A 7,544-nucleotide genomic window follows, 5' to 3' on the forward strand; every position below is an offset into this window, starting at 1 on the left:
TCTTGCTTAGCCGTGGGAATTTTAGGCTCAATTGTGGCCCTAGGTCGAGGATTATATGTACCCCGTGCAGGTCAATGCAAGAGTAATGCTTACCCACCTTCTCATATAAGGAGATGAAAGGACATCAGGAAATGGACCTGCTTAGCTATTAACTGTCCTGCATGGGTAAGTGGGGAAATGAATTAATCCCTTGAAGAAGATCCAGTTCTAAATTGTTATTATTATTATTATTATTATTATTATTATTATTATTATTATTATTATTATTATTATCATCATTATCATCATCATTATCATTATTATTATTATTATTATTATTATTATTATTATTATTAATTAGACTTGTATGCCATCCTTCTCTGATGACTTAGGGTGGCTCATAGATCACAATATTAATTAATTAATTAATTTTATTTATTAGATTTGTATGCCGCCCCTCTCTGTAGACTCGGGGCGGCTCACAAAAATAACAAAGACAATGTAAGAACAAATCTAATAATTTAAAAACCACTAAAAAACCCATTATTAAAAGCAAGCATACACACAAACATACCATGTATAAACTGTATAGGCTCGGGGGAGGTGTCTCAGTTCCCCCATGCCTGACGGCAGAGATGGGTCTTAAGAACTTTACGAAAGGCAAGGAGGGTGGGGGCAGTTCTGATCTCCGGGGGGAGCTGGTTCCATAATATGTATACAAAAAAGCAATATGTATACAAATCTGATTAGTTAAAACTATAAGCTAAGATCCCATTACATTAAAAAGCAGTCAATTAACTCAGTCACATCCACACATAACATTTAACGGTCAGAGAAGGGGGGCATGGTCTATGAAGTAGACCCAGAGGCAGGGTTAGGTGAGAACGGTACCTTTATTCAGCTCAGAATAGGTAAGTGACTTTCAGCTAGTACCGTCTGTCTTGCCTGGGAGAAACCGCTCCTTTTATATATTTGCGGTTCCCGCCAAAGCAAGAGCAGCCGCGTCTGAGCCAATCAGGAGCGACTTCCTGATTCTAGCTCAGACAGCGCTTTAACAAGGAACAAACTATTTACAGAGATACAAGGTAGCCATTACAGGATACAACACCCCTCCCTCCTTAGTTTGGATGCATCCATCACGAATGCCATGTGACGAAGTCCTCCAATCTGCTGGGTCTCCGCGAGGCTCGCTCCGACCTGCGCAGTTCAGTTGTGTCCTCGCTACCGACGGTGGAGGTCGGCTCGCTGTTGTTCTCCCGGCACGGCTGGGGCCTGTTTGGGGCTCCGGCCTGCTGATTCGGCCTGGCAGGCACAAAGCTGACTTCGGAGGAGGAAGATGGTTCGGCGTCGCTGGAGGATTCTCTCTGACCCGATAAGTCTATTTGAATGTCTATACCCTCGAGTTGCGTGTTAGAGTCTTTTGAAATGGGAGAGTCTGTGTCAGCGGTTTGCTCCAGGGAGTTTTCCATGCGTTTCCGTACGTGGTCAATGTGCCGCTTCCACATTCGACCATCCTCCAGTTTTACAATATATGTTTTTGGAGCAGTTTGTTTAACAATAATTCCCTTCATCCAGTTTACACCTCCATCAAATTTTTTTACAAACACATTTTGTCCCAAATACATTTGCCTTTCAGGGTTTACATACATTGGGTTATTTGTGCAAAACCTTGGGTGTAACCTATCTAATGGGGACCTTAGTTTCCTTCCCATTAGTAACTCAGCAGGGCTTACGTGCGTGTGAGTGTTTGGGGTAATGTGCTGGGTTAGCAAAAACTGGTCCAAATTCTGTTGTACATCTCCAGGGCCTGACCTGCGCAATGCTTCCTTTGCCATGCGAACGTAGCGTTCTGCCAACCCATTAGCCCAGGGCGAGTAAGGTGAGATGAGTGCGTGTCTGACTCCAAGATTATCTAAGAACAATTCAAACTGCCTGGCCATTAATTGTGGCCCATTGTCAGACACCAGGATATCAGGGCAACCATGGGTGGCAAATAGCCTGCGCAGCACCTTGATGGTGGCACTTGTGGTTATGTTGTTCATTGCTATGATTTCCACCCATTTGGAGAATGCATCAACTACTATTAAGAAGTATTGTGACCCCACTGGCCCTGCAAAATCAATATGGACCCTGGACCATGGCCCCGCAGGTTGCTCCCACTCTGCTGGAGTTGTTTTGGGGGGGGGGGGGGTTAGGCCATGATTCTTGGCATGGATCACATTTGGCTACCCAGTTTTCAATATCAGCATCCAAACCTGGCCACCATAAGTGCCCTCTAGCTAGGCCTTTCATCCTGACAATCCCAGGATGGCCCACATGTAACATTTCGAGTATCTTTACCCTTAGGCTTTTAGGAATGATTACTCTATCCCCCCACAACAGACAACCTTTTACATATGACAGTTCTAGTCTTTTGGTTTTGAAGTCACACAATTCAGGTTTCACAGAGTCATTTTGCCATCCCTTAAGTACACAGTTTACCACCTGTTTTAGGATTGGATCTTGCTGCGTGTGTGCAGCCACCTCCTTTGCAGTAGTTAGTGGGTTGTCCTCGAGTTCTATCATTAAGACATCAGCAGATGGGGCAGGGTCCTCCACTAACTCTGCCATGGGGCACCTACTGAGACCATCTGCGTGGTTGATGGTTTTACCCCCTTTATGGATGAGCTCGTACTAGTATCCTGAGAGGAAAAGGGCCCATCTGATTAGTCTTGGGGACATAAATGGAGGAGTAGGCTTGTTGGGGGCTAAGAGACCTAGTAAGGGCTTGTGGTCGGTAACCAATTCAAAACTTCTCCCAAAAAGGTAATTATGAAACTTCTTCACCCCTGCCACTAAAGCTAGAGCCTCCTTATCTAGTTGGCTATAATTTCTTTCAGTATTGGTCATCGTTCTGGAAAAGAAAGCAATTGGGGCCTCTGTATTATTAGGCAGAACGTGAGCCAAAACTCCTCCCACGCCGTACGGGGAAGCGTCGCACGTCAGCCTGAAGGGTAGCGAAGTACTATACTGGACTACCACACTTTTAGAAGTTAATAATTGTTTTATCTGTACAAAGGCTTCGTGTTCAGTTCTCCCCCATGTCCAAGGGGTCTCTTTCTGGAGTAAGCGGTGTAGAGGCTCTGCTAATGTTGCCTTGTGTTTTAAGAAGACGGAGTAAAAGTTAAGAAGGCCTAAAAAGGCTTGCAATTCCGTCTTATTTTGTGGCTCTGGGGCTTCTCTAATGGCTCTCAGTTTCTCAGTTGTGGGGTGGATACCTTCCTTATCGATTTTATAACCTAGGAATTCTACGCTGTTGGTTCCCCAGACGCATTTATCAGGCTTAATTCTTAACCCTTTGTCCTGAAGTCTCTGAAGTACTTCCCTTATTCTTTTGTTGAGCTGCTCTTGGTTTTCCCCTGCAATTAAGATGTCATCAAAATAGGGAATGGCCCCTTTAATCCCTGATAACAATCGTTCCATTATGCTTTGGAATATCCCTGGGGCTATGCTTACTCCAAACTGTAATCTGGTACATTTAAAGGCACCCCTGTGGGTCACAATTGTTTGCGCGTTTGCTGTCGGTTCATCGACAGGTAACTGTTGATAAGCTTGCGCGAGATCGATCTTTGCAAACCTTTTCCCTTCCCCCAGGGAGTGCAGGAGTTGTTGTACCACCGGAATGGGGTAAGGGTGATGTTGGAGGGCCTTATTTAGCGTGGATTTATAGTCAGCGCAAACTCTTAAGGAGCCATCTGGTTTTAGAGGCGTGACTATGGGTGTTTCCCATGGTCCCTGCTCCACAGGAACTAGAATGCCTTGGCTTATGAGCTTATCCAGCTGCAGGTCAAGTTTCGGGAGGAGCGGAAGGGGTACCCTGCGAGGTTTGAGCCGGACAGGCGGGACCTTGGGGTCAATAGAAAACGAGATAGGGGGCCCTTTATACGATCCCAAGGTGGGGCTAAACACTTCAGGGAACTCCTGTAAGAAGTTAGGCATGCTATCACAGTTAACATTACAAATACCAGAAATTTCAATTCCCAAAGGTTCCATCCAAGCCAAACCCAGGAGAGAGTGCTTAGCCCCTGTAACAACAATCATAGGCAGGGTACATTTAACATTCTTAAACACGATAGGTACATTCACTTTGCCCAGAACAGAGATTATTCCCCCTTGAAAATCTCTAATTACCAATCAGGTTTGCAATTGCTCAGATTTAGATAGGCTAGACATGTACAATTTAAGCTTTTCCCATGGCATAATGGTGTATTTAGACCCCGTGTCAAGTTCCATAGAACATGGCTTGTTGTTCAGTAGTAATGAAATTAAAATCTTGCCCCCTTTTTTTGTTGCCGTGTTATTCACGGAAAATTTAGTGTTACCTCTTGAGTAGTCGCGGTTAGCGGCTGAGTAGTTCTTTCGGCCCGAAAAACGGAAAGGTCGGTTTTCTCGCGGTTGAGGTGTTTGATTCTGGGGTCGTTGATGGCGCGGAGCGGAGAAGGTTTCCTCCGGTGCAGCTGCTCTGCAGGCTTCGGCGATGTGGCCGCGTTGGTTGCAGCGGCAGCAAATGGCGTCCCGGAAGGGGCATCGTTGGCGCCGATGGTTTCCTCGGCAGCCGGCGCAGGGGGCGGCAGGGTGAGGAAATCTGTGTTGTCTCGGCTGGTCTTGCAGCAGGAAACAGCTGTCCTCGTTGCGAGCTGGTGGGCTGAGGTCGTCTGGGTCCTCGGCGCGGGAAAACGTGGAGTCTATCTTTGCGATGACTTCTTGTCTTTCGTGTTCCTTCAGCTCTTTCGCAGCAGCGTCGGCGACCTCTGCGGTTTGTGCTAGCTTAATCACTGTTTGTAGGGTCGGTTCATCTTCGGTGAGGAGTTTGTTCCTGACCGAGGCGTTTCTCATGCCGAAAACTAAGGCATCGGTGAGGCGAGCTTCCGGGTTGTCAAACTTGCATTTCGCAAGTACCGTTCGAAGTCGTGTTGCAAATTGGTTGATTGATTCCGCTTCGCGCTGAGCCATTCTGGAGAACTGGTGCCGGAAAACCATGGCTGGTTTTGTTGGCTTGAAATGGCTCGCGAGCTTGGCTTGCAGGACGTCCCAAGCGACGGATCTTGCTGGCAGCGGGTCGGTGAGAGTCTGGGCGAGGGCGCGGATTTCTGGACCGCAGTAGTTTAGGAAGATGGCCCGTCTCCGATCGGCGTCGGCGTCCCGTATTCCCGCTGCCTCGAGGAAGATCTCGAAGTTGGTTAAGTAGTCGTCCCAGGAGGTCTTCTCGGGATCGAAGAACTCAGGAGCCCGGCCGATTTGGAGGTTGTTCATGTTGCACGCGTGGTTTCTTTCGTCCGTCGTCGCCAGTGAAGTAGACCCAGAGGCAGGGTTAGGTGAGAACGGTACCTTTATTCAGCTCAGAATAGGTAAGTGACTTTCAGCTAGTACCGTCTGTCTTGCCTGGGAGAAACCGCTCCTTTTATATATTTGCGGTTCCCACCAAAGCAAGAGCAGCCGCGTCTGAGCCAATCAGGAGCGACTTCCTGATTCTAGCTCAGACAGCGCTTTAACAAGGAACAAACTATTTACAGAGATACAAGGTAGCCATTACAGGATACAACAGTCTAGCTGCCCCATTCCTGGTGACATACGTGGGTCTTAAGGCTCTTGCCAAAGGCGAGGAAGGTGGGGGCAGTGCGAATCTCTGGAGGGAGTTGATTCCAGAGGGCTGGGGCTGCCACAGAGAAGGCTCCTCCCCTAGGTCCCGCCAGATGACATTGTCTGGTCGACGGAACCTGGAGAAGGCCAACTCTGTGGGACCTAATCAGCCACTGGGATTTATGCGGCAGAAGGTGGTCCCGTAAGTAATCTGCTCTGATGCCATGTAGGGCTTTATAGGTCATCACCAACACTTTGAATTGTGTCCAGAAACCAATTGGCAGCCAATGCAGTCTGTGGAGTGTTGGAGAAACATGGGTATATCTGGGGAGACCCATGACCGCTCGCGCGGCTGCATTCTGCACGTTTTGAAGTTTCCAAACACTCTTCAGAGGTAGCCTCATGTAGAGAGCGTTGCAGTTGAACCTCGAGGTGATAATGATGGATCAAAGAAGAATTGCACTGTTTCAGATGGAAAGACCCATCTGCCCCACAAATTGGCCAGCCAGATGCTTACAGGAAATGTAGGGTATTGCTCAATAGTCTACAACAAGTTGTGTGATGCATGGCATGGAGTCATAAACCTCTCTGGCCCTGTGATACACCAACTTAGTTTTCAGAAGGGAAATTTGTTGGGTATTGGTTATTAATAGCAGAGTTTGGCTGGCTTTAATATGCAATGGATACAGCACGGTAAGGAACGAACATGTTGCTGGCATCCTTCATAAGATGAGATTAATAGGATGTTAAATATAAAATGGGTGATTACAAAGGAGATGGCAGTATTAGTAATGAGGAGGAATATGGGTGATTTCAAAGAAATTTTTCCATTGGAGAATGGGGGAATGGGGAAATATTCCATGCTAAGATTAGCAATACAAATATCTTACAGTCAGTGTTCCCTCTAATTTTTTTTTTTTGGGGGGGGGCGGAAAAGTATAGTGTCTGGGCGGCACAGAAATAAATAAATAAATAAATAAATAAATAAATAAATAAATACTGTGTGTCTATAACAGTGAGCTCATAATAGGGCAACTCTATCAATATCAAAATGCCACTTAAATAGTTGAGCTAGTTTCAAACTAGATTTTGATTTTCTTTCTCTCTTCCTTACTCCCATTCTTTTTCTTTCTCTTTTCCTTCCTCTCTTTTTTCTATCTGTTTCTCTCTCTTCCTCTCTTCCTCTTTCTCTCCTTCCCTCTCACTCTTTCCCTCTCGGCTTCTGGGCAGGTTTGGAAAACTCTGAGTTGATGATGATTTTTAAGTGAGCGATTGCTCACTGCTCAGCTTAGAGGGAACTATGCTTACAGTTGCTCCAAAAACTGTGGGTGCTAGAAAAACACTGGGAATTATGCTCAATTGCTCCATCAATCCAGTAATGTTTCTATATTGAGATTTCAAATACAGTGATCCCCCGCTCGTTGCGAGGGTTCCGTTCCAGGACCCCCCCGCAACGAGCGGGTTTTCGCAAAGTAGCGCTGCGGAAGTAAAAACACCATCTGCGCATGTGCAGATGGTGTTTTAAACTTCCGCAGCGCTAGCGAGGAGCCGAAGATTGGGGGGCGGCGCGGCTCTTTTAAAACATCGCTGACGACATGGGGGGCTCGCTAGCACCCCCCCGAACCCCCAACCCGGGTTTGGGGGGGTGCTAGCAAGCCCCCCATGTCGGCGGCAATGTTTTAAAAGAGCCGCGCCGCCCCCCAATCTTCGGCTCCTCAGCAGCGAGCGAGCGAAGCCAAGCCGGCAGCAATGTCGCCGCCGCTGCAGCCAACGCGCGCTGCGATCTTCCGGGCCAGCCAGGCTCAGTCACGGAAGGCAGCCGCTTGGCCCGGGATGCTGGGCCGAGAGGAGCCGGGCTTGATCCGCTGAGCCTGGCTGGCCTGGAAGATCGTAGCGCGCGTTGGCTGCAGCGGCGAGCGAAGCCAAGCCGGCAGCAATGTCGCCGC

This window comes from Erythrolamprus reginae, chromosome 1 (genome assembly GCF_031021105.1).
Source record: "Erythrolamprus reginae isolate rEryReg1 chromosome 1, rEryReg1.hap1, whole genome shotgun sequence".
NCBI classification, from domain to species: domain Eukaryota; kingdom Metazoa; phylum Chordata; class Lepidosauria; order Squamata; family Dipsadidae; genus Erythrolamprus; species Erythrolamprus reginae.